General features: G+C 37.4%; 2 long non-coding RNA genes across 2 annotated transcripts; both read left to right on the forward strand.

Annotated features, from left to right (window-relative positions):
* The first annotated feature begins 15,942 nt into the window (after positions 1 to 15,942).
* Positions 15,943 to 17,101, forward strand: LOC121503762. Its single transcript, XR_005991391.1, has 2 exons — positions 15,943 to 16,335; positions 16,783 to 17,101. It is a non-coding gene; the product is annotated as an uncharacterized LOC121503762 (long non-coding RNA).
* Positions 17,102 to 23,581: 6,480 nt separating this feature from the next.
* On the forward strand, positions 23,582 to 26,599 carry LOC121503761. The gene is made up of 3 exons (XR_005991390.1): positions 23,582 to 23,694; positions 25,447 to 25,567; positions 26,139 to 26,599. It is a non-coding gene; the product is annotated as an uncharacterized LOC121503761 (long non-coding RNA).
* The last annotated feature ends 756 nt before the right edge of the window (positions 26,600 to 27,355 follow it).

A 27,355-nucleotide genomic window follows, 5' to 3' on the forward strand; every position in this document is an offset into this window, starting at 1 on the left:
ACCTCCCAATAATTAGCCCAGGCTCGGGGAATATGAGGCCCAATGAGAAGCGGTAATGGGCGGTGACGTCAGAGGCGCGCTCTGCAAACGCTCCCCGTATCGATTGCTAATTAAAGCTGACATCCACCTCAATAAACAATATCAGAGCTGTCACAACAAGACAGGAGGGCTTTGATAAGAACTACATCGCTGCTACACGGGGGACCCACCGGGAGGAAGGGCTCAGAGAAGCCCGGGAAGAAAGGGCTGCGCTGCGGAGAGGTTAGGCCAGATGCTCCGCCACTTTTTGTTGTAGAAAATGACACCAGATAAGAACAGATTTTTAATATTCTGCTCCTTTAAACAATCTTTTTTTAAACTCTCAGGTGCTAAAAATGTAAAAATGTTTGGTTTAAAGAAAAAGAACACGCTTTAGGAAAGTCAGTGTGAGTTATGGAGTATCATTTAAACCTTTACACTCCTGCAAGTCCGCGCGCAGGGCGTAAAACAAACAGGATTGCTGAAATATCGGTGTATTTAAAAGCGAGCTGAGTCAAACTGTAATATTTGACTGTTACAAGGCGAAACCTTCTGTTACGACCTAAAAGCTGCTTAATGGACAAAATATACGAGCAAATAAAGAAAAAGGACAATAGAATTCAATATGAGGGGATAAAATGTACACTCCAGACCCGGAAACAAGAGTGGAGATCTGCAGCACTGTGCCCAGCTTAAATCCTGTCTGCTCATTAGCTTTTCAAATAATTAATTCGACTTTATTTATCCCGAGTCTGACGCTGTCATAATGTTAATCAGAGTTGAAATTTCGCACCCCACTCATTCCCTGACCCTTGGCACCCGGATTGGCATGTTGTAATAACCTGAATCTCTCAACAGAAGCTGCGATAATTGTTACCCTATTAGCATGCAAATTGTTTAATTAATATTATTATGAGCAAGTATATAATCCGCTCGTCACTTGACCCCCAAGCCCAAATAACAACCCTGTGTGTTTCAACGTGTAGCCCTACATTTTAATGAACTCCTCAGAAATTATCTCCTCTTTTTATCCAGCCCTCTTCTGTCTTTGAAGCCCTTTCCTCCTCTTTGGATTTTAACTTTAATTTTAACGAACAAGATCTTATGAATAATTCCTCCCCCCCATTCATTTCTTTTTTTGAACATCTAAAAATTCAATAATTGCTTTTCGTCATTCCCAAGCATACAGAGACTGCCCCCCCCCACCCCCCACCCCTAAAACTCGGGCGCACGCGGGAGCTCAGAGAAAAAGGAAGGCAGCCCTTGACACAGTCTCCAGAGACACTGCATTTAAATCCGTTTTTCTACAACCGGGTGACATTGTCAGATTTGAGCTTTAATTAACCCGATAATAAGGCGAACAAGGCCAGCATTCAGGCCTGCCTTGTTACCTTTTTACAGCTAGACCCTTTTGGCACATGTTCACAGGGAAAGAAATAACAATAAAGTATTTATTTTTCCTTATTATTGGGAGTTTGAGACTGCAGCTGCAGCTGGACACGTCTCTTTATTGCATTTATGTAATGTTGATCTGGATCAATAAGAGCACATGGCCTATGGACTAATTGATTAACTTTCAATCCAGGGAAATCATGACAGATGCACACATTTAAAGGCTTGCTTCTTCAATACAACACAAACATATATCCAAACCAGTGTTCCTCAAAATACACAGAAAGCAGCAACAAAAAACAGACAGAGTTAAATGCCATAGTCAACTAAAATGATGCATGGTCACTGTTTCTACTGTCTCCCTTGGTGTTAAAGGGACATTGTGGACAAAATATCCTAGCAGAAATATGTAAGAAGTAAGCAGTTATTTAAAAAAAGAACAAAACCCCTAAAGCTTTAAAGCTATAGTCACATAAGAACAGATAAAATAGAAAGTTTTCCCTGCAGAAATTTGTCCTTGACTTCTGTGTGCAAATATCTGCAGTTTAAAACAGAAGGTAACATTTAAGAAATTGGCAAACTTAGAAAAACTATTCAGCACAATTAAAGCGCATCAATGTGATAAAATTTTAAGTTTGGCACATGAAAAAGCGCTGACTTTACAAAGATGCATATGAGCTAACTGAGGCATGACACCTCAACCATTACACCATGAAACCCCTCCACCCAAAGCAACACTCACAATAAAATACAAACAGTCAAAGTCTAATTGTGCATGCAAAGGCAGAAATTTGTCTTCAAACAGGATGTAAAAATACATGGCATTTAAGACACAAGTACATTTAACTATTAAGCACAATTAAAACACAGTAAGTCCAAAAAAGAAACAATAAAAATCAGAGTTTGGCACATGAAATAGTATTTTGCAAGTGTGCTGAAACTGTGGTTGAGACACCCACCCCTTACATAAAGCAAACCCTTCACCTAAAGCGGCACTCAGAATAAAGGAGATTTGTACTTCTGCATGAGAAGATGTGATTTTTCTTACATGTATATGAGAATATATAGCATTTATAACACAAGGTTTGCATGTAACAAGGTGGCACACTTACAATAAACCACAATAAACAAAAAGGAAACATAAAAATCAAAGTTTGGTTCATAGAATAGCACTTTGACTCTACAAACTTCCATATAGGCTTTAACTGTGCCTTTGACACCTCAACCTTTCCACCATGCAACCCTTCACCTAAAGCAGGGGTCATCAACCAGAGCTGTACAAGAGCCAGATTTTGTCTGGAGGTGCTGTGTGGGCCAGACCATCATCTAAACTAAAGTTAAATTAATATATCTATCTATATATGTCTATTATCAATATTTGTTTTATTAGTATTTTCTTTAATTTTATCAGGATTGGACTGATACGTTTGTGTTTTTTATAAATCATATTAACTAATAATGGCTGACAGGTGAATTTCTGTTCACACAGATCAAATGTGAAGTTACTACTGATAAAATGGTTTCATATAAATCATTTTTAGGGCTGATTTAATAGCCATAGGTATATAAAAACAAAAAGAAACCCTATAAACTTCACTTATTCTGAATTAAGTCATATTCTGGGGGCCTGATGTGGCCCTCAGCTGCAAGTTCATGATCACTGACATAAAAAACTCACACAAAAAAAAAAAAAAATAGAAAATGTACCTGTGCATGCAAAGGCATGATTTTTACATGCATGTGCAAATATATTCCACTTAAAACACAAGGTATGCATTCAAAAAGGTGGCACACTTACAGAACTATTAAAAAACAATTAAAACACAATAAGTTCATAAAGGATGCAAAGTAGAATTTAACTTTGGTTCATGAAATAGTGCTTTTCTTGCAAAGATGCATATGGGCAATAACTGGCAATCAAGCAAACGGCACACTTAAAAGCATATGTATAAAGTGAAAACACAAAGATAAAGTTTGCACATAAAATAGCTATTTCACTCTATAGAAATGCATTTAAATGCTTTCTTAAGAGAAATGCATGAGCACACGGAGGTTATAAGTGTATAATATCGATAAATAGGTGATGCTTCTCATCTTTCTGTTCACCTGTATTGTTTTTTCTTTATGTCAAATGTCTCTTGCATTATTTGGGAGTGTTAAATGTTGATATAATCAATCTGAAATGCTCAAGTTGGCTGATAAGTCATCCGTTTACCACAGTGTTGGACTGCAGCCTATATAGAGCATCAGAAGTCAGCTAAGAATTCAAACATTCAACTAAATATGCATCTTTCTGTGTTGTTAACACATTCAAAGTTTCTTTTTAGGGCCCAAAACAACATAAGTCAACCCCTTTTGCTTGCACTTTCACTTTCCATTAAATAACCCTCTTTCATGCCAACTTTTTGTGTTGTTCTGTGTGTTCATCTCACTCCTTTAAGAGGATTTCGCAGCCCTATCCTCTCACCTGCCTCGAGATACTCAGATAAGTGAAAGTCACACACGTGCCAACTTAATAAAGGTGTTCAGATGATACACAACACCCCGCGCAGTCCCAAAATAAGACACAGGCCTTATCAGGATGCCCATCCAACACTGATGCTTCCTTCAGCAGCATAGAATCAAACTCAGTTTTAATTAGGCAGGCAAATTAATAGGCAGCAGTTTAGGAGTTTAATTACTCAATTAACTTCACGCACGTTAATTTTTAACTATCTAAATTAGGTTGCACATTATTCGATTTGATGATAATTATAGAATTAAATCTAAATTAATTGTTTTGGATGATTTGGATGAACTAGATGCAATTCCAATTAAACAGTAAGGGGGGAAAAAAGCTGGTTGCCATTTTAAGCTCGCAAATCCTTTGATTCGATTTTAAGCAAGAAACTCTGGCTGGAAATTTTCCCTCTGATCCGACAAATTCTCTCTCCCTCTAATCCCACAATTAAAAGTTTCCTCCCATCTAATTATCTGTAATTGTGCCGCTGTCAAAGTAGAATGGAGAAGTGAAAGCGATTGATTTGGACTTTTAATTCAGTTCATTTCTGATAGAAGAGAAAGTAATTCCCTTCAAATTACCTCATTCAATCCTGACACCCTAATGCCCTTCAAAATCTTTTTTTCTCCTCTCTCGCCAGCATTTATATATTAAAAATGAAGCCAGAATGACTAGTGCCTCCTAATAATAATAACCAAACTTCCATTAGAATAATAATTTCATTTCAATTAAAACTGACTTATCACCTTTGCTAAAACGTGCTTAATATGCCGAAAATTATCAATGCTTGAAGGAGCCCAAACTGGGGAGTCTAATTGTAATCAGCAAATCAGAGGTGCTTGTCGCTGCCGAGCCTTTGCAGAGAGGCAGCCTCGGAAATAGAACTAATTTACTCAACTCCCCCGGGAAATCCGCTCAACAGATTAACATTTTCAAAATATAGTAATGATATAATTTGAGAAATGGTGACGCCAATTTGTGAGGAGCCTTTGTGCAGAATAATTTGCATTTTTTTTCTTCCTTCGCCACCGCCTGCATTTTGCCCCCGTTAATTACAGCTCTGCAGATGAAGGCTGTGCTGTTTGACTCACTGCTTATTATTCAACTTCAATCTAATAATTCAACTCTACAGGAATATAGGAGAGAGCAAAAAAAGGAGTGTAGCCTATCCAAATTTTTAAGCCATCCTCCATATAATCCCAAATGGTTTTGGATGGCTGGAAGTATGAATAGGTGCACATATAGGGTGCCTGTCACTTTGTGAGTGTGTTATTACAGCTTGTATTCTCTCTGCATGACTACATGCAAATTATGCGTTTGATTTTAAGCAACTCAAGCAGCCTGAAAGTCCCTGCAACAACACAGTGTCAAGAGATATGAAATAAATCATCTTGAGCCCCATTTGTCGATGTTAAAGACAAATCCAAGCTCTAAATCTAGAGATAGAGTTGAAAAAGTGGCTATTTGTTACACTAACTACTACTTGTGTGGTTTGTTTGTTTGCTGCCAAATTGGAAGAAGTGAAGGCAGGATAGCGAGCAGTCCCTCGCTGCTTTCTCACATTACAAAGATCTGTGACTGTACTCTGCAGCCCGGCCATCTGCTGCTGCACAACTGAAACCCCAGAGGTATTTACTGTACCAATACACTGCAGCACAACAAGACAACATGTATGACACAAACACACAAACCCAACCTTAATGGGAGATTCAGAAAAATACATGTCTGACAGGTTTGAGGCTGCGGCTGTCTTACAATAAAAATGTACATTTGGATAAAAGTTGATATCATCCTGTCATTCGGTCTTATTTTGCATCCTTACATGATAGAAATTCACCACTAATGCCTTCTGAATACAGCCAGGCTGCTCTAGCTGCAGACCTTTAGGCCTCTTTGACCTCCAGTCTTCAAAAAGCTGCTTCAGTTTGGATTAAAAGACCTGTGGTGCCCTCTAGTGGCCTTTTTCTTCCATCATTTTGTCTGTCATATATTTGTCTGACTGCTCAATAGATGGGGTCCAACCTCAGTTAATGACCTCTGATTTCTTGCTTTCAGAACTCTAAATTTGTACCATTAATGACCCACTCTCCACAGCTCCCTGTGCATTATATAAAGGAAGCATCCTATAAAGGAAGATTGGTTGTAAGTAAAAGACACTTTCAAACACTATATGGTTATTTAAATTGCTCCATATGGAAAAGGATTGGGGCCACTGAAAAAAAAAATGGAGGAGTAATTTTTTTTCCAGTTCTGAGAAAAGTCAGAATTCTGACTATAGGCACGATTAAAACATGATAAGTGCATAAAGGAAATATAGTAAAAATCATATTTTGTACATGAAATAGAACACTATCACACAAAGATGCATATGGGAAACTAATATGGTTCATTCTGAATTCTGACCTTAAAGTCTGGCCTTTATTCTCAGAATTTAATCTCAGAATTTTTTTTAAAAAGTGTCTTTTTTCAGTTGCCCTTATCCTCTTCCATAGCTCCATCACTAATATCATTGCTGGTTGTTGTTGTTGTTGTTTTATGTAATTTTAGCACAATGCATTCCGGTTATTAGTGCTGTGCTGGTGGCTTTTGGTTGTAAAACATTTTATTCATAATATCAGTAAAAAAGTAATTAATTTGGTTAAATGAACCTAAAATAGTTATTGATGGGCTGCCTTACATTCTTAATTGACTGATTTTGAATTGAAGGTGAAATAAATTTGCATCCATGAAATGCTGTAGTATTTAAGCTCACTTAACTTGTGTTTCGGATTTGCTTGTTTAGTGACCACATGTCTTTGTTATTCTTGGTCAGACCAGGATGTGAATAAGAGTCCCTCTGGCTACAAGCTAGCCCAGTGGTTCTCAACTGGTCTGGCCATAGGACCCAACACCTACTGTAATGTGAAGTAGGGACCCAAATTTCTGATTCTGATGAAATAAATTCAACAAAAAAAGCTGAACTTTAAACCTTGGGAGGAACACAACAAAAGGAGACTGGCTAATACTTTGGGAGGACATGCATGCAAACATTTTATTTCACTGTGTTTTACCATTATAACACACATATCCAAGATAACAAAATAAATAAGTGAAGATCTCAAGAAAACAATCAGAATTTACTCATTTTCCTGCAAAATAAAGTAAATAGATGTCTGCCTAGGGCTTCAATATCAGATATTTTGCCTTTTGTTCCTGAAACCGGTTCACGACCCACTGAAAACAGCCCCACGACCCACTTTTGGGTCCCGACCTACCAGGTGAGAACCACTGCTCATACCACATCATCTATTTGGACTCCACACTGTAATAAAGTTTGACTCATATTCTTAACTTAAAAATAATCATGTTTTCTTAAGTTGAAAGACTAATTTGAGATGACATAAAAACAAAATATCAGCTCATCACAACATTTCCACTAAACTTCAGTTCAGCTAACAAGGAATTAAAAATGACTGAGACTGATTGCTTTAGTCACATTTAGTCAACCATACTAAGATTCTTAAAATCCATTCAGTGGAGAATCCCCTTCTCCTCCTCTTCCTCCTCCACCTGCCTCTCTACTTCCTGTATGGGCAGCACTTCAGACACTATTTATGCAGCCTGCTCACTTTGGTAAAACTATAAGAGCTCCAACTGTTTAAACATTGTATTCAATGTTTCCTTTAGTGCATTTAGAGAGTATTCACTTCCTTCACTTCACTTCTTTCAGTTTTGTAATGTTGTAGCCTGATGCTTCTGTAGTTTGAATTAAGTATTCTTATTTATCTCCACTCTGTACCCCATCATTACCAAGTCAAAATATTTTACATTTTTTGCAAATTTATTAAAAATCAAAAACTGAAATATCACATCGACATAGGTATTCAGACCCTTTGCAACGACACTAAATAAACCGCAGTTGCCTCCCATTTCTCTTCATCATTACTGAGATGTTTCTCCTGTTATAAATTAAACTGAATGGACATGATGTTGAAAGGCAAACACCTCTCTACAGCTGATAATCAGAGTAAAAACCAAGCCATGAGGTCAAAGGAACTGCCAGCAGAGGTCAGAGACTCATATTTAGGGAAGGCTACAAACAATTTCTGCTGCACGGAAGGTTCCCAAGAGCACAGTTGCCGCCATAATTCCCAAATAGAAGACGTTTGCCACAACCAGGACACTTTTAAGAGCTGATCACCTGGCCAAACTGGGCAATCAGGGAAGACTGGCCTTAGTAAGAGAGGTGACTGAACACCTGATGGTCTCTCTGACTGAGCTCCAGAGATCCTGTGTGGAGATGGAACAAAGTTCCAGAAGGACAACCATCGCTGCAGCTCTCCACTGACCTGGTATATCTGAAATCATCTGTTGGTGCATGACTTTGCACACTGTACCTTTAATATCCCATCCGTTTTATGCATGATGTTACAAAAGTAAAACATCTTATTATAAAATATAAAGAATTTTGATGAAACAAATTTTTTTGTAGGCCTTTGGTCTGCACTGAGGGTTATTCACCCATGAACCCAGCTTTGACACTTCTTCATTAGTTGTATATCAGTAACTTCCTCACTGTGGTGCAGACATACAGACATACAGACATACTCTGTGAATTTCTGAGAGACTTCTGTACTGCAAAAAGTCTAATCTTAAGACATGTATTTGGCTATTTCCAGACCAAAGACATCTCATTAAGCCTGAATTACTATCAAGAACACAAAATATCTGCCAATGCAACATGAAAATCTGTCTAGAAATTAGATGAAACTAATTGAGACGCAGACATCTCCACACAAGATACTTAACTAGTAAAATTTCCTTGGGTCTCTGGTATCTTTATTTTAACAAATGCAGAATATTCTAGACTTGTGTTTTGCCTCTCATATCTTTAAATGAGGTGGTAGTCTGGACTTTTCAGGTGTATATGTGTAAATGTATTTTTGATTCAAATTTAAGCTTTAAAAAAAAGTTAGGGTTTGAGTACTCACCATGAATAATGGCTGATTATCTGAAACTGATGAAGAGAAGCATGTGTGTGCAACATCTGAGTGAGTGAGAGAGAGAGAGATTTTTTAAACGCCTCATTCTCTGCATTTTTAACCGTAATTTTACCTATTTATCTGTATTACTGAAAGTGAAAAACTTTAATTTCAATCTATAATTTGAAGTTAGACCCAGATTTTCGACACACATGCCAACTATAATAGTGCAGTCTTTTTTCTGTAATTCTACACATTTATTAATTTTTTGTTGGCAATGCTAGCATGTTTTCCTTGCCAGAATACTGCAGAATAGAATTTAATTGAGAGGGAGAAAGAAAAAAATTAACTTGTTGTCATGAATCAACCAAAAAACAAAGCAAACTGGAACACTATTTGTCCCCTAATAGGGAATATGGTGTTTCAGAATACTTAAGCACTATGACTGATCCACAGCTGAGCAAATGTTTGATGATATACAGTCTCAGTGAGGAAAACCTCGCCGTCAAGAGATGACGCCACAAACAAAGCTGGATCCTCAAAGATGACAAGACTGTGCACCCGCTGCAGCCAACAGGAGGTGGAAACAGAGCTGCACTTTCTAACCACCTGTCCTTTACACAGGGACACCAGATACAAGTTATTCCTACTTATCATGAGCAAACAAAAAAAATACACCATGAGCAAAAAGAAGCTTCTATATCTGCTGGGCAAAGTGCAAGAGAGGGGAAATGTTGCAGCTGTTGTGAGAAAATCAAATACCACAACCACCATCATGAACAGGACTGTTTAGGTAGGTACAGAATTTCTACATTTTTACTATAATTATAACATTAAACCACAAACTTTATCCACCAATTACAATACTTTATTTCTGTTTCTATTATTATCATACATTTGTAAACTGCTTTGGCAATGCAAACTGATGTTTTCTATGCCAATAAAGCTCATTGGATTGAACTGAATAGACTTAAGAGAGAGAGGGGGCAGGTGTGTTCAGTGTGGTGCCATCTGGTTGTTGCTTTATGAGGCAGGTGTTGCAGAAGGACAGAGAAATTGATGCTCTCTTAAAGAGCCTCCGTTTGTTCCTATTGATGCAGCCTTACATTAAACCGAACAACAGTGTCACCTGTTCTAATGTCGGTTCAATCATTCATTTCATTTTTTTGAGTAGCTAAAATGGAAAAAACTGAAAAAGCATGGCCTCTCACCTTAAATATTCTTGTAAATAATTACGGTGTAATGATATTTTGATCAATTAGCATTTAACAATGTTTAGGAGTAAATGAGTAAGGTTTTCATGATAAAAGATAGTCAAATATTTAAATGCACTCAGTCTTCAGTGATCAGTGGCATCCTGCTGCCATCAGCTGGTAAAACCTGCAAACACACCACTCAGCCTGCTAACATTAAACCAACAAATCCTCTTCTCTGCTAAATTCACATTTAAAGCCATTAGATGGAGAGAGCTTTAGCCTGAATGTCATCTAAAACTATGCTGGCTCCATTAAACTCACTCATCAGAGAGAGCCGACCACACTCAACTTCAAGAACATCATTCCACATTCATTCAGGCTAAATTGTCAAAAGATTGGATGATTGGACTTGAGCTTAAATTATTGATGTCAAAAAGTAATATTGGAATTCTACTGCTCTTTTTCACTTTTTAATAAAAGTGACTAAAGCACATCTTCATGAATGCTGAATATGACTGCAGGCTCTTCAAAGAGTCTTTGGGGGTTCAATATTTCAAAGGATGGAAAGCACATAACGGGGTGTCTATCTTCAGTGATCACTCTATCAGAGCTGCTGTGGAGAGGATTTTATATTTTCTAAGATTAGAAGAGTGCAATTATTATCACTCTTATTAAGTCTAAATCAGCCCTCAACTCGACAAATACTAAAGCTGCTTTACTAGTAGACTAGTGAAATTAAAACTGCAAGAGTTGCACAATATGAAAAAGACAAAAATATATTTGGATATTGAAAAATAGCTCAGCGTGTTGTGTAAATTTGAATCCTGTGTGATATTAGAAAACAGAATAAGGTGTGTTACTTTGTTAAATAAGGTGCGTCAAATGACCAAAAGGTTAAAGAGTGCATTTGAACTATAATTAGCAGTTTCTATGTTGATCTTCTTGATGTTTTTCACAATACATGTGTTTGCAGTTTCTCTCCTGACTCCAAAATCAATCCAATACGCAGATGTTCACCAGTAAATCAGCACCAATTGATCTGAGTATCTTACAGCTTCATCTGAGTGCATCAAAATGTTGTGAAAGCACAACCGTTACACTCTTGTCTCTATCCAACAGATAAAATGTGAACATACACTATATGGACAAAAGTATTTGGTTACTCCTGTTATAGTTCGGCCATTCCGACATGTCTGTGCCTTAGTGCATTAAAGCCAGGACTATATAGACATGGAAGGAGAGGGGTTAACTGGCTGCTTAGTGTGGCTAAGGTGATTCAATAGTAAACCAAAATTGGGTGCTCTTTGAAAACAAGGTGAAAAACTGTCCAAAAAAAAGGGAGAAAACAGGCACTCCGTACACAAAAAAGTGAAAACGGGTAAGGAAATACTAAAAAGCCTTTATTATAATGGCCAAATCTTTAAAAAGCCAACATGTTTCCACCAAGCAGGTCTTCGTCAGGGCTAACAAACGTTTGTGGTGTGGTATGTAGACTACAGCCAATGAAGGCAAACTTGACTTACCCATGTTTGGGATGAACTGGAATAAAGATAGGAAGCCAGGCCTTCTTGTCCAACATCAGTGCCTGATCTCATAAACGCTCCTAGAAGAGCGGAGGATGATTATCTGCAACAGGGGGAACAAATCTATATTAAAGTACATGTTTTTGAATGCAATGTTATTATAGTTCCTGTTGGTGTAATGTTCAAAATAATCCCCAAAATAATCCCCATACTCTATGTGGACAAAACACTTTTGTCCACATAGAGTATATCCTAATTTAAAACCTTATGTTTAACAGATTATAACCAAAATGAATCGTTTAACTTTGTTTGACCCTGATAAATTAATCTTGTCAGGTGAAGTCAAAATTCTTAAAAATGCACTGAAGTATATCTGCTCCACTAAATAACTTCAAAAGGACATTTCCTCTTTGTTTTTCCATACTGCAGTACAAAATGTTTACAAGCACAAGTCTCCTGTACTAGCATCCCTCCCACTGCCCTGCTAATGATAATGAGAAAAAGAACAAATGTAGGGTTCACTGAGCAAATGTTCCCCCTAAAACATCCTGTGAAGAAAGCAGCATGACCTCTCAGGTACCTGCAGCTGCCAACTGGCCATCTATTGAGCAGCCGACGCAGCAAGTAAAGGAACATGCTGCCCGCTCAACGGGCAACTCTTCTTCCTCACCATTCATGCATGGCAGAACTAAATACTGACATCATGAAGATGTCAGGGTGTTCAGTGACCCACAATAGATTAAGACTGACCCCAGAAATCCAGTAATATAAGCTCTGTAAAAAGTCTAGAAGTAGATCTCGAGATAACAGAGTTTTATGAAAGGTATGGGTATGGGTATGATAACTCTTAAACAGCCTCATGTATTACAACAGAAGAACAGCAAGACAATGAGGATTACAGTGACTTAAAATATGATGCATGTTCTTAAATGTCGGGTTGGCCCAACCGTAATCATTGGAATTTTATTTTTAAATGAAGTGGAAAAAAAGATTGTTGCATAACTAAGAATTTATTTGACTCCAGCTGATATTCATGGATGACTTCAGTGGTTTCAATTGAAGATAAAAAAACATTTTTCTTAAGTCAAAGGTGGTTGGAGACACTTTCACTGTCAAGTGGTACAACCAATGTAAAACTGATAAAAATCTATTTTACCAAAAAAAATAACAACTTGATTTCATTTTAAAAATATGTTTCCCCTTTCTAATAAGGACAAAGTAGAAATGTATAAGAGTATTGGTCTGTTTATTTGAAATAAGTGGCAAATGTCAGGTGGTGAAACTGCAAAAAGTGTCATTACATGAAATAAATCAAATGATTCAAAGTGCTAAATTACTTTACTTCCAGTTAGGTAAAGGAGGTATTAGATGTTAAAAAGAATCGGATTAATTGCAGCTTTTCCAGGGTTGGTAGGGTTGGCAGGGAAATCACGGCTCAAGGAAAAAAAAAATCATGTGATCACTGATTTGAACCTCTGAATGCATCAATTTTAAAGACAATGAAGTATAATTTTAAATCTGTTGTTTTTAGTGATGGACTGTTGTTGAGTTTGTATTATTTTAAATGCTAGCATGTTTGTTTAATCATTTGTATTGTATATTTTTTTATGTAAATTAGCTGTATAGCTAAACAATTTTGTTTTGCATGGCCCCTGTCAAATAAACTAATAAACTAAAAAACTAAACTACATTTTCCATATCTTGTGGTACAACCAAGGTAAAACAGCTAAATCTTAGTTTACCATTTTTTCTGAAATGTATGTATCCACTTTCTAACAGGAATAAAAGTAACAACATGTTTCAAAGCATTTACCTGTTTCATCTCAGATTAGTTGCAAATGTCAGGTGGCACAATCACAAATGAATGAAGCTTTATATGTCATTGACCAAAATACAAACTTAACTAAATGACAAAATTAGAATTTAATAGACTTGACAAATGATGAATATGATAAACGTAATATCTTAGGCTATATAAAACTGCCATCAAGAGAAAAAATCAGTTCGTCCATGTTTATTTGTTGAAGTACTCACCGGAAGTGCATGCTGGCTTCCAAGCCGTGACCACTAAACGGCATCAAACACTAACAACTTATATTTAACCTGGTTTATTCTAGTAGTATTGGTTTATTCAGTAGATTTAACATGAAAACAATGCCTGAAGTAGTATAAGGCAACCGGATTAGAGGAATAATTAAGGGGGGTTTCAAATCAGTGGTGTTGTACACTTTCTCAGTCTTACACAATATTTTCTCAATATTTTCCTATTACATGTCACTGCAAAGTTCAGTTCAACCACTGGATGAACGTTCTGTCTGTCACACCTCTACAGGCCAATCAGAGCAACAAAACACGTGACTTAGCCGCTTTCGAGCTGGGCATGCACAGCTACCAAGGAATAACGCGAAACATGGTGACTATAGACATGTAAGTACTCGACTTTTGTTGTTTTTGGAAAGAAAACAACTTACTGCTGTTCTTGTTCTTCTTTTAGCGAAGCATTTTTGTCAAGTTCTGATAAAACTGGCGCTTTAGCAGCATCCATGCTAAGCTCTTCCACCATAATTGCACCGGCCTCTTGCTGCTGCTTGTTTACGTCACGGCTCTGCCGCGCCTGAAAGTACTGCCCCTCGTCGCTGATTGGTCCTGTCACTCTCTAACTGGGCCCAAACGGTTCAGATGGGAGCTTTGCAAAATGGATTTGCCAGTTAAAAACAAGGAAACAGGCATATCCATCTGCTTTGCAAGGTTATGTGGATGCAGGATTCAGCATCAGTGACTTGTGGCAGTTCAGCTGGTACAGGTGTTGAAACAGGTGTTGGAACAAACTCTTTTGCAGTTGGCCTGAGTGTTGTGCTTTGTTCTTTTGCAGGTATTTTTGTGGCTGGATGGCTCCGGTTGACCAAGGTAGTGATGCTGCGTGGATAATACTATTCCTAATCATCAGAACGTTCCACCTCTACTCCATCAGTCTCAGTGTCTTCAGTTCTTGTTTGGCTTTGTCTTTTCCTTGTTTGTTTGGGAGTGTCTTGCTCAACTGGAAGTTTATTCACAGCCAGGAGGAGATTTCTGTGCAACACACGCATTGCTTTGGAGCTCATCTCTGCTTGGATCCTATAAACGGGCCCCTCTCCAACTCTCTCAACTAACCGATGAACAACCTTCTCCCAGTAGGGACGGAGTTTCCTAGGCCCACTCCTCTCTGACAGGTTTCTGACAAGAACTCTGTCTCCTGGTTGGAGAGTAATGCCTTGAATTTGTTGTCATAGTACTTTTTGCCTTTTGCAGAAGACCTGTTGCTGTTTTTTTGCGGCGATCCTGTAGACTTCTCGCATTCTTGATGACCATCTATGTGAAAATGACTCATGTGTCTCTTAATGTTGTGTGGACTTGAGATCAAACAATAGATCTACTGGCAGTCTTGGATGTCTTCCATACAACAAGAAAAATGGTGAATAGCCTGTAACATCATGTCTGGTGCAATTGTATGCATGGACCATGTGTGGAAGATGTTCTTTCCAGTCTGCTTTCTTGTCTTCCTGGAGAGTGTGCAGCATTTGTAACAACGTTCAATTCTGCCTCTCCACAGGATTGCTTTGTGGATGATAAGGTGTTGCACGTGAATGAGAGATGCCAGCAAGTTGCTGCAATCGCTGGAAGAGATTGTTTTCAACTTCACACCCCTGATCATGATGAAGTTTTTCAGGAAAGCCGAATCGTGGAAAGAAGTCTCTCAGCTGCAGTCTTGCCTGACTTGTTTTTAGTTGGGTAAAGCTTGGGCAACGTGCGTGAAATGATCCATGACAACAAGCACGTACTCATAACCACCTTTGCTCTGCTCCATAAGATAATCAGTGGAGGCTAGTTCAAAAGGTGCACTTGTTTTGATGCAGCCCATTGGTGCTCTGTCAGGAATTTTTGGATGTTTTTGTGTTACGCAAGAGAACTTTTTAGTTACATAGTCTTCTACTTCTTCTTTTTGCATAAATGGCCAGTAGAATCTTTCATGAGCTAAGTGAATAACTTTGTCATCGTGCAAGCTCTTGAGGACAAGTGTTTTTAGATTACTGGGCACGACCAATTGCTTTCTGTCTGCTGAATGTCTGTAGAAAACACTGTCATCCAGGACTAATTTAATCCATGTACCAGCCGTCTGGTTTCTCTGCTCAGATTTCTCTTGTCCTTCTTATTTGGGACCTATTCCTCTTCCTTGAGCTGAATAACTGTTTTTATAACTTGATCATCAAGCTGAGCTGATTTGATATCCTCCTTGGACCAGGTAGGTGTTACACAGTCACTGTGGAGTTCTTTCTCCACACTGTCTGATAAGCCAAGTCTCAGAGCAGCAACCCACTCTACATCTCCATCCTTGGCAGTTTTCTCTCCTTGCCAATGTAACCCAGTGAATTAATTTAAATGTATACAGATTGTGCCATCCTGCCTGCCTGCAGGAGTGACCTTGTGCCGCCATAACAAACTGGTTATTTTATTTTTTCCCCAAATTGATTTACTAATTTCCTTAAACTGTTTATTTTGTTTACAAACCGTTCATACCACACCCCAAATCCGCAACTCATTATCCAATTCGAGCTCATCCCATAACACATAAATATCCGGTGCACAAGGTCACTTCCTCTTTGGCAATCTCCTCACCTGGGGTCACGCAGGCAGCACGGCTGGTTGGCAGCAGAAATTTCACACTACCTTCACTAAACGGTCGATCCTAACATTATAGAGACTCAGCGGTGAGTGTTGTTTCTTTTGTTATTCTCATAATATGTCCTAAGTTGATTTAAAACTCCCGCTAGTGCCTTTGTTCCTCCGCGGGACTTGCGGAGATTTATATGCCAAACCTCATTAAGAAAACAGCTAATTTAAGCTGCGTGCAGCTGCACGCCGTTTTGTCTTTGACTTATTTGTATGTATATTTGTTAAAATTATTTGATATGTTAAAGTAAATCGGCTTTGCCGAAATGTTAGGTACATTCCATTGAAAATGAGAACTTTATTTTTTTAAGTGAAATGCTTAATGAGATTAATTAATTTTTATATTAGATAAATTGTGTTCTCGTAGTGAGAATTGGATGTGAAGTGCGGATTTTGTGATGAAAGAGTTTGAATTAACGAAGAGTAGTACAACATATGTTTGATAAAGAATAGTAATTGTTTGTATTTTACTGACCCCTTTTTAGGTCAGGTTTTTTTTGTTACCCCTTCCTTTCCCTGGATTGGATCCGTCGTAAGACTGGCGAGCTACCCAAGGAACTCTGAACTCCCCACACCTCCCCCCCCTTCCCCAAAGAAGACTACCACGGTTAGGGTAGGAACAAGGACTCTGGGACATGAGGAACTGAACTGATTTAAGGTCGATTAAAGAAAGGGCAGAACTTTAATTTTTTTGCATTTTTTTAAAAAGGCCTCCCTTTGTTATTATTGATGGATTGTTTGAAGTTGTTTGTGTTTATTATTTGGAAAAAATATTATTTGTCAATACACTTACTTTAAACTTAACTTCTGTATTTGTTGTATTATTCACACACCCTGGGCTTCCTTTGAGACGAACCTAAGTTTTCTGAATTACCTAATTTTCCACTATTTATTATTTCAATTTTTTCCAATTAATATAATTTTCGTTTATCTAGGTTAACATATTCAAAATGTTACACCAAACTGCAGTGACAACATCAGGAGGCATCACCTCTGTGTATTCATCTAGGAATCTACAATGTCAACGGGATACTTGATCTTTTGGATCAACGTGAATGCCATCTCCGGACACCAATCTGCCAACATATCTGATTTGACGTTTGAACAGTTCACACTCTTTAGGATGCAGTTTAATTCCATGTTCAGGCATTCTGCAAAGTACTTTCCTCACATCTTCAAGGTGTTCACTGACGGTTTCGGAAAAACACAGGACAAATTCTTGGTTTAAACTTCCCACTAACATTTTTGGGGGATTTCGGGGGTATAAAATTTTTACTAAAATGTGATTTTGAAATTTGTAAACTGCCAGTCAAGCTATCAAAATTCCCCCAACAGGTCCTCCATTACTGGAAACTAATATTTAAACACAATTTTTCTCCTCACAACACACCAATTTGGAACAATAGATGTATATTAATAAAAGAAATTGTTCTATTTTAAAGAGAGAGTATTATACTTTTCCGGTTTTAAAACATAAACATAAAGTCACAATGTTGGGTGTCCATACTCCACGTGCTGCTGGCAAATCGGAACAGACCGCCCCCACTAGGCTTTTTAGCATTTAGCATTTAGCAACACAGTAAGTAAACACTTACCAAACGGATACGTCCTGCTCTATCCTTCGCTGCTGCTGGTTTTCTTCCCCCTCTCTCTCCCCAGAATATCAGGGTCAGACTCTGGGTCTAACACGTATGGACTTATATCAAAATTCGCCATATTTCACTCAGTTGTACTGGTTCATTCAAAGTTTACGCACACTAGCATAACAACATTAGCCACATCAGAGGGGGTGGACACAAAACATTGAGTCTTGTCGCCGGCCAGCCTCCGGAAAATCGGCCAATCGGAGGAAAGCAGGTCCGTGGAGCCGGGGGGGGGGGTTAAAGAGACAGCAGCGAAACCGAAGCTTTTCAGACGGAGGTGAAAATAAGAGTTTTTCTGGTTGCCACTGTGAGAAACATGAGGGATTTTTTGAGCTGTAAACCATGTAATGCTACTACGTGTGTATCACAGAGATGGTATAAAGCCTTGAAAAAAGGCATAATACCCCCCACTTTAAAGAGTGGTTTGATCAAGGAATTTGGTCATTTTACATTTAATGGATGACAGAGGCAATATTTTACATTTTACAGAATTCTGTAATAAATACAACTTAAACTGCATCCAAAAGAATATAATGTTGTAGTTCATTCAATTCCAAGAGCTCTTGTGGCTACAATCAAAGGATACTTATTTTATGTATCAATAGTTCCCCATCTGCACCCTCTGTTTATTCAAGACAGTCTTTTTTCAGATGAAAAATGAAGCAAAAAACAAATTTCTAAGATCATTACTCTCAAAAGAGTGTTTCCCCTCACCCTTAAAAGGAGGTTTTTGTTAAACCACTCAAATGTTGTTTACACCTCTAGAAAAATTAGATGTAACTATTTGAAATTTGAAAGTTTAATATCCATTCAAATGAATGTACATTCTGCAAAAATGGTATTGAAACTCAGGAACACCTTTTCTTTTCTTGTAATACTTCTGATTTATTTTGGAAAAAAGTTTCAGAAATGGGTTTCTGATCATAACTTGCCTTGGTCAATATTAACATACAGTAATGTAAGACTTGACGTACCTTTGGAGGATTTCAAGTTGGAATTTGTGTTTAATAACCTATTAATCCTTGCAAAATGTTTTATTCATAAATGTAAGTTTATGAATGTTAATCCACAGTTCCTGGTCTTCTTGAAAGAGCTTTCTATAGTTTTTAATACTTTAAAGGGTATCAAAGCTAAAAATGCACAGTGTCTTTATGAGCATTTGTTAGTCTCTCCTTTGATCAGACCCCAGGAAATTGAAATTATAATAGTTTTTTTTTTCTTCAGGAATTTGACTGCTGCTGTTTTAAATACTTAGATTTTGTGTCCACTACGGTTTCGAGCTGGAAGCCTGTGATTGTGGAGGTCATAGTCAAGGCTTGCAAGCAAGGTCTGTGTCCTGTTTACAGGCTGTAACCAAACCGCTGGGCTGCATACATCAGGGTGTGGTTTTGGAAACTAAATCACATGACGTTCTATTGGATGGTTAAAAAAGGTTTAAAAACATAAATAAATAAATAAAAATGTCCACTTCATATTGCACTAAAAGTGGATGCAAGGAAATTTGAGTCCTAAGCTTGAAAATCAGCTTGAACAATACAGCAAGCCCTTATGTATTAAAGTTACTTGTTTGAAATACTTTTAGCAACCCTAAATAACAAAAGTATATCTCTGGAACATATGAAAAAGCACAAAGCTAATATTATAACAGGGTCTCTGCAGGTTTCAACAAGTCAAATTTAAGACTTTTTAAAGACCATAATAAATACAATTTAAGACCCATTTCACATCCATACTGGCAAAAAATTAAATAAGACATAAAGGAAAATTGGAGGCCCAGAATTACTTGCAAAGTATATTTAGGGCCCTCAGTTTTATTTTTTGCCAAATTCCGTTCTCATGTTTTTTGGAATTCCATTTTTTAACCAACCATTTTAACACATTTTTGACTAGTAATGTGGAGGCAGGGGTGGTGGCGCTGAAGCTTTACTAGCAGCAGTGTGGTATAAAAAGCATTGATGAAGCAAGGATTAGTGAGAAGAACATTGTATCTACAAAGTGTACCATGTTGTCATATGTGCCCACAAAATAAATCTCCTGTTGACCTGAAGAGTCCATTCTGACATCACCCACCGGCACTGCGTAAGACTGCACATGAGTAAATATGTTGGATTATAATACTAACACTGATTATTAACAGCATTTCTCTGGCTGTTTTGAAATTTTACTTTTAAAACTGAAACAGATTTGTTATGTCTCATTATATTTACTTACAAAGATCAGACTTTTCTGACAGATGAAAAAAAAACAAACAAAAAAAAATCACACATACCACAAATGAAGAAAAGGATCGAATCCTTCATCAGAGGTGTCCTCATCTTCTTAAACACCCTTTTGAGCAAAATCCTCCATTTCAATATTGCACATGAACACAAACACTGTAGTCTAAAAACATGTCAGTGAATAACTACAAGACACAAGTGATCAGCTACAGCCACTTACATGCCTCGAGTCATACCTCCTCTTCATCCAGGAACTCATGCGGCTTGCCACTGGAAATATTCAGGGTGTGCATGCTGCAGTGTACAAACAAAGGCATCAATACCAGGAATACTTCCGCTAAAAACAATGTGAACAAAGTGTACACATTGTTTGTACAATGTGTTTTGCACATTAAAGTTGTTCAAACTCACCTGGATTCTACAACATAAATCTCCTCAGCCTCTTCAGTCAGGGGTTGTACACTTTTTACAGCAAAATCAGCGCTTCTATATCAGAAGACAAAAAAAAAAACACAGTTTACAACTCCATTAACCCTTGTGTCCTCCTCAAATTTACTACACACTTTTCACTTTCGAGGTAAAAATGTCCACGTACAGAAAAATTGCCATTAAATCACCATACATCAATATTTTTTCTACTTTTTTTTCCATAAATCTCCTTAACAACTTCAGACCTGCTCAAAACTACCAAACAGTCAACTTTTTTCAAGATTTTAACCCTTTAAATGCCAGTTTGAGTATTTGAAATTTTTCCATTTTTTCTGCAAAAAAAAACGCAAAAAGTGAATTATTTTCTATAAAATTAATAGTAGAAAGATGGGGCTTTGGTGCTGATTAGAGTCTTGGATGGGTTGTTTACAAATTCACACACACCCACACACAGCCATATTCACACATAAAAACTCTCCATAATTTAACTGGCAAAAAGACAATAATTTGGTGCATGGTCCTACAATGGGAAAATGGTTGAATCTGGTGGAATACGGTCAAAATGTCAAATTTCACTAGATTTCTTCACATTGGAATGCTGACATTAGAGAATGCATGATTTTATACTGCAATGACAGTGAGATTGAAAAACCTAGTTTTAATGGAAGTCAATGGGGGCATTTTTGCCTTGAAGATGTAAAAAGGGTATTTCTGGCACTACATAAAAATACAAATGCAATCAAATCAATTTTGTTGCAAATCTTTGACCCATCCAAGACTCTCATCGGCACCAAAGCCCCATCTTTCTACTATTAATTTTATGGAAAATAATTCACTTTTTGTGTTTTTTGCAGCAAAAATGGAAAAATTTCAAATATTCAAACCGGCATTTTAAGGGTTAAAATTCTGAAAATACTGGAATGTTTGGTAGTTTTGTGCAGAGCTTTAAAAGTTTAACTTGAAAGAGAAGTTCCTGGAAAAAAATCATGCCACAGGCTCTAAAACTGACAAAATGATCACAAGTTGAAAAAAAATAAACTTGCAAAAAATGGCCAAAAATGCCCGAGGAGGGCAGGAGGGTTAAGTACTTATGTATAGATGATAACATATCTCCAGGAAAACATAGCTCTCGTGGTCAACTCTGTAAGACTTGACAAAGGCAGGGGTGGGGGTTGTACTATCACTTTGAAAAGAGTTGATGCCGATCGCCTTTTGAGGTAACTCGGGGAAAAGGAAAGCCCATAGTTAGCATGCTAATCGTCACAGCTAACATAAAATATCATTAAGGAGCGTAGGCCATGTTGACAAAAGTTTAGCCGGTACTAGCATATTTGCTAAAGCTACGGGTTGAAACAGACATATGGCTCACCTGTCCAACAGCAAGTTAAGATGGAAAAGTTCCATATTGTTAAAGTTGTAGCTAGCTGAAGCCAGACCACTTTGGGATTGGCATAAGCAATTTTTTTCCCAAATGTTAAAAATGAGTGTGATGTCTCGCATTCCCGCCTGCAAGCCTCATTCACGTGTTGGCGGTCAGCATCCCCCCTTCCTAACTCACTCCGGGGATCCTCCCGCCGCCGACTGGCCGCGAACTCGTGACCTCTCGGCTCTTAGGCGAGAACCAATACCGCTCAACTATCACACTGCTAGGAAATCATGATAAAAGAAATGGGTTTTATCTTTAATTTTTTTTTTTCATTCATAACACCCCAGCAGATGCTCGAATGCTGCGGGAACTGGCGAATCGTCTGGAGAACAGTAAGTAATGAATGACCCAGTGAACAACATGTAACCCAGGTCACAAAGTGACCAGATTAATATTTTTAAACAAGGACAAAAAGATGAAAAGATGAGAAGAATGAACCTAATTGATAATGTTGTGTTTAAATGATATATTGTAAATTTAGAGAAAGATGTTTTAAGATATAATTAATTCTTTGTGACACTTTTAATGAAATGCAATGAGATCTAGCGGAAATACGTGAAATCCCGTTTTATCACGTTTGAAATCTCGCGCAGCGCGAACCAGCCAATGGTAGCACACATGCAGGTTTTTAAGCAGGAAGTGGGACACATACTGGGAGATATGTTCCTAAGGGGCACGGGGTTGGCAGCTAGAATATAATATGAGGAAAGTGACATGATATTGCACACTCTTGTACAGTAGGTGGCGGTATGCACCTAAAAGTTGTTTGCGAGCCGCCAATAAAACAAGAGAAGAAGAAGAAGAACGTACTGGGAGACGCTGAGAGAAAACATCACTGAACTGAGTCTGCTCAAACTTCGATAATAAAACTTAAGAAACATCATTAGAACTTTTCATGAATTGAACCCTAGCTAAAAACCTACCGAACAACAACCTTGTACAGTCTATGACAACAACACAGGACCGCTGGAATCAAGTAAGGACACTTAAAATAATACAAGAACCACGAATTGGTGAGTGGCATTCCCCACCTGTCTATCAATGACTGATTAATGGCATGGCATTTGATGGTATAGTGATTTGAAATAATGTATTTTTGTTCTAATAGCACGTGTGTGCACGCATTAAGCTAATGTTGAATTTATATGGGAAAAAAAGATATCTAAAACCATCATCATCATCATCGTCGTCATCATCTCCCCTCAACCAACGTGGCCCCAGCAGGCTGGTAGGACCAAATGAACAATTTCCTTTCTCATTACGATTTAAGTTGACTATTAAAAACCCCCAATGACTTAAGGTATTTTTTAAAAACTGTGTTTTTTTAACTGAAATTTGCAAGAAAATCCTAATTTATGTATTGAAAAAATATACTAACACTGGCTACCGTGTCCAGTATTTTAAAGACCCTCAAACTCAGATTGGACATGCTAAAGTCTTCATTCAAGCACTTCAAAATAATCTGGATCTGGAGCCTGTGGGTTTCTTGATCTTATATTGCTCGTACAGACCAAGTAGCAGTGATGTTGTTATTTTGTTTACAATCCAGTTCTGTCCTTCCCTACAGATTTCTCTACCAGGATGCAGTAGAGAGCTGGTTGGACCAGCTCAGAAATGCATAAGATGTGGAGAAGAATTCCCTTTTTCAAGTATTAAGGCTCATAGTGATCAGTGCATGGGGTAAGACTCTGTTGAGTTTATTTTGGAGTAATTTTAGGTTTGTCATGCGGTGTGAGAGCATGCAGATGTAGGGACTCTTGCTAGTGTATAACTGGGAAACATCCTAACAGAGTTTTTGATGGGCAAAAATGTGAAAAAAAGTTTGAGTTGAATGTTCCTGTTGGATTTAGTTTCTGTTTAAATGTGACTGTCAAATACAGCATTTTTTGGTCTTCTGTAATTGTATCTTTGGAGTTTGACCAAAAACCTAACAAACACAATGACCCATTCATGTTATAGACAATTTCAGGGAGGTGTTGAGGACCTTTGTAAGTTATAAGTAATTTTTTTTTTTTTTTTTTTTTTTACATTTTCTTACTGGTTTAGATTGGAAAATAGAGCAGGATCCCATGGATATGGCAAAAATGTTCAGAGAGGAGATTTAATTCAGCATGCAAATGGAAAACCATTAAGTGTGGTCATGGATCTTGGAGACAGTGCAGAGGAAAGGGGCAGAGCTATCTTTTCTTTCTACAACATGGCTCATGATGAATGGGCCTCTCCTTTGACATGCACACTGAAAGGTACATTTCTTTTCTACCTAACAAATCAAACTTGCAGAGAAATCTTTAAGATTATAGGAATGAATTATTTGTAGAATTTAACCCTTAACTTAACTTTTAATTTCTTTTGTATTGACCTCTGTGTGGTTTGATTTTTTTTTTCCCCTTTATTTTAAGCACCAGGGGGAACTCTTTTGTTTGAGGGGGAGACGGACCATTTGATTCCTTCCACTTCCCATTTCCTCCTTAAAAGTTTACATTTAAAATTCAATCATTCATTTTTTAAATAGATTTCTTAAAATATCTTTTTTTTTTATAAGCTGGATGGTACAGCTGAACTATCATCCATCTGCACAGTGTTCTGTCTGTACTATTCACTATGGAGCATTTCTCCCCAACATATTTTTGAAACAAATGGTTAGCAAAGTAACAGGCATTATTTTCACTGTATTCTCACTTGAACTTGCTCTGTTTAGTGCAATAGTTAGCTTTAGTCCAGTGACAGAATGCATGCACTGTTGTTGAAAGCACACTCCAGTGAGAACAGAACACTGTTAGTTTGGACAGTGTGGAATTGGGGGTAAGTTGAAGTCCATAAAAACTGCCTTATTTTTTTCTTACAAGGAATAACTGACTTCAACAGAAAAGTTAACTCCAAAATAAAGCAGCAGTTATATTTTAATCAGTTTGAAAAGTGTTGAGTATTTTTCTTATAGAGTAATACCTTAAAATACAAAGGGTACCTGCTTTTGAAATGCGAGAATCTGATTATCACTTCTTAATTTTAATAATGTTAATGGGATGTTTCCGATTGCTTACAGGGACAAAGATATTTACCCTTGGCAGTTTTGGCTGTAAATTCTGTTTATTATTATGACGTCTCATGTCAACAGAAATAATCTAATTAACACTATTAGATATTTTATGGAGCAAAAACAATTGGAAAAGTCCTAAAAAATCATTTGAAAAAGTTCCCATTGTTGGCTGATATTTTGAAGATGATCAGCAGCATATTTTGGTACTAACAAAGGAAAACAGTCAGTTTTTCTTTGTAACTCACTGTATCATGAGCATGCCTTAACTACAGTTTGCCTTGCATCACTGTGTGGGCTGTCTTATGGTTATCCATGGAGCGTTTTCTTGTACTTTTTTTTAGCTGCTTGGAGAAGTTATTGTTTCCTGATTCCTTTTATTATTAATACTATCACAGTTTTGTTAGATGGTCTTGGACAAGATCAACTGGCCCACACTGGACCAAGAAGAAGACAATGACGTGTCTTTGGAAGATCTGTGCAGACTCGCAGGATTCCTGCATGCATTCACTGAGAATGGTGAGTGTGTTACTGATGCTGTTGTTTTAACACTACCGTAGGTTACTCTAGAGTGTGCTTCCCTCTAGTTTTTTGTTCTTTCTTAACTACTGTAATGACCCAAAGCAAATATTCTGTAGAATTATTGAGGTGAGTTTTAATGTAGTTTTACTCTTAACCACAATTTTAGCCTTTTCCAAATCAAAGAAACTTGATTGGTGCAATGATATTTTTATGACATATATTCATAGGGGTCGGTGGTTTCATGTTTAGCCATCAGTTTTCAAGCTGTCGTTAGCCCAAAACCATCCAAAATTATTGTTTTCTGAGCCAGTCACAGCAATAGGTACAAAGCTGTCTGTGAACTCATCTATAATGGCTGGTTTAATATGAACACTATGCCAATTATTTCATTAAATATACACTTTATGTTGACCACTAGATGTGCTGCTTCTACAACATATACAACCTTAAACGTCTGTTTTGCTCTCTTTGAATAATTGTGATCATTTTAGTCGTCCTAACTTTCATGCTGTTAAAAAAAGTAATTTCAGTTTATAATAGAGGATTTTTTTTCTCTCTTCTGTGGCAGCATCTCCAAACTTGCTTGGAAAACTTCTGCAGTTTTGGGTGGGATGGGATATGCTTCCCAGACACTTAGATGTTGAAGTTGTGGAGAGCTCCTTCCCAGGGTCTTCAGCCTGCTTCCATCTGCTGAAACTCCCTGGACATTGCACAGACTATAGTGTCTTTAATAGAGACCTCCTTGCTGCTGTTGGGACTGTTGATACTGGTTTTGGATTGATCTGAGCAGAATACGTGTGTGTCATTGTCCCAAAGTTCCAAATATCATATGCCCTCTGGATATCTGAGACTAGTTAATATACCCGTTGGAAACAGCTCTGAACAGTTGTTTTAAACAAAAAAGGTTTTAGATGATGCCTCATCTGCTCTCTGGACAGTGCTTTGGATATGTTGAGCTTGGATTTACAAAGTTCTTTTGTCAAATGTTTTTTCAGGTTCAGTCCTCTTAATATGAAAAATGCTTTGCTTCTTTGATTTAAAAAAAAAAAAAAAAATTCAGGTGCAACTGTTCGAAGAAATCTTTCCTGAATGAGATGCAATTTGATTACAGTTTAGGATAAAGAAATATCCCTAATGTGGTCACTGAGATGGGCATTACAGTATGTGTTTAGATAAAGAGCAGTAAAAAAAAGATTTTTGTTCTCCTTATTATGTTCCTCTGTTCTGCAGGGCACATGGCTTTCCAGTCTCTGAGTCACTCAAGCATTTCTGATATTTTTCTCATAGTTTCTATGTAGATATTCAACACATGCTCGGTCAGTGAGCGCTCAAGTTCAACTTCAGGAACAACAACATCTGGTTCCCGATGACCACTTGGTCCAGTCCAGTCTACTCCATACTCTGTCAACTTGTGGATGTAGTAGATGGAGTAAAAGAGTCTGTTAACAAAAATTTGTGATGAAGAGACCGGTCCAATGTGTCTGAGAAATCGACGTGCTGAAAACTAAAAGAAAAAAACTAAAATGATTGTCCTAACAGCCTGTATCAGAGCTGGTTATTTACAAAAGGAAGATTCAAATCCCAGGTTTTATGTTTTCAGGCAAAGTTACTGCTCCTTGTGAGATTTCAAATTAGAATACGAATGAGAGACCATTTATTTCAAAGACAAAAACCTTATTTTATAAGTTAAAAAAAAGGTGCCTATTGTTTTTTTTGTTTGTTTTTTTAATTATTATTTTCACTCTATTCTATTCACAGTATAAAAGAATGTATGAAAACTGGACG

The sequence above is a fragment of the Cheilinus undulatus genome, linkage group 21 (assembly GCF_018320785.1).
Source record: "Cheilinus undulatus linkage group 21, ASM1832078v1, whole genome shotgun sequence".
NCBI lineage: Eukaryota > Metazoa > Chordata > Actinopteri > Labriformes > Labridae > Cheilinus > Cheilinus undulatus.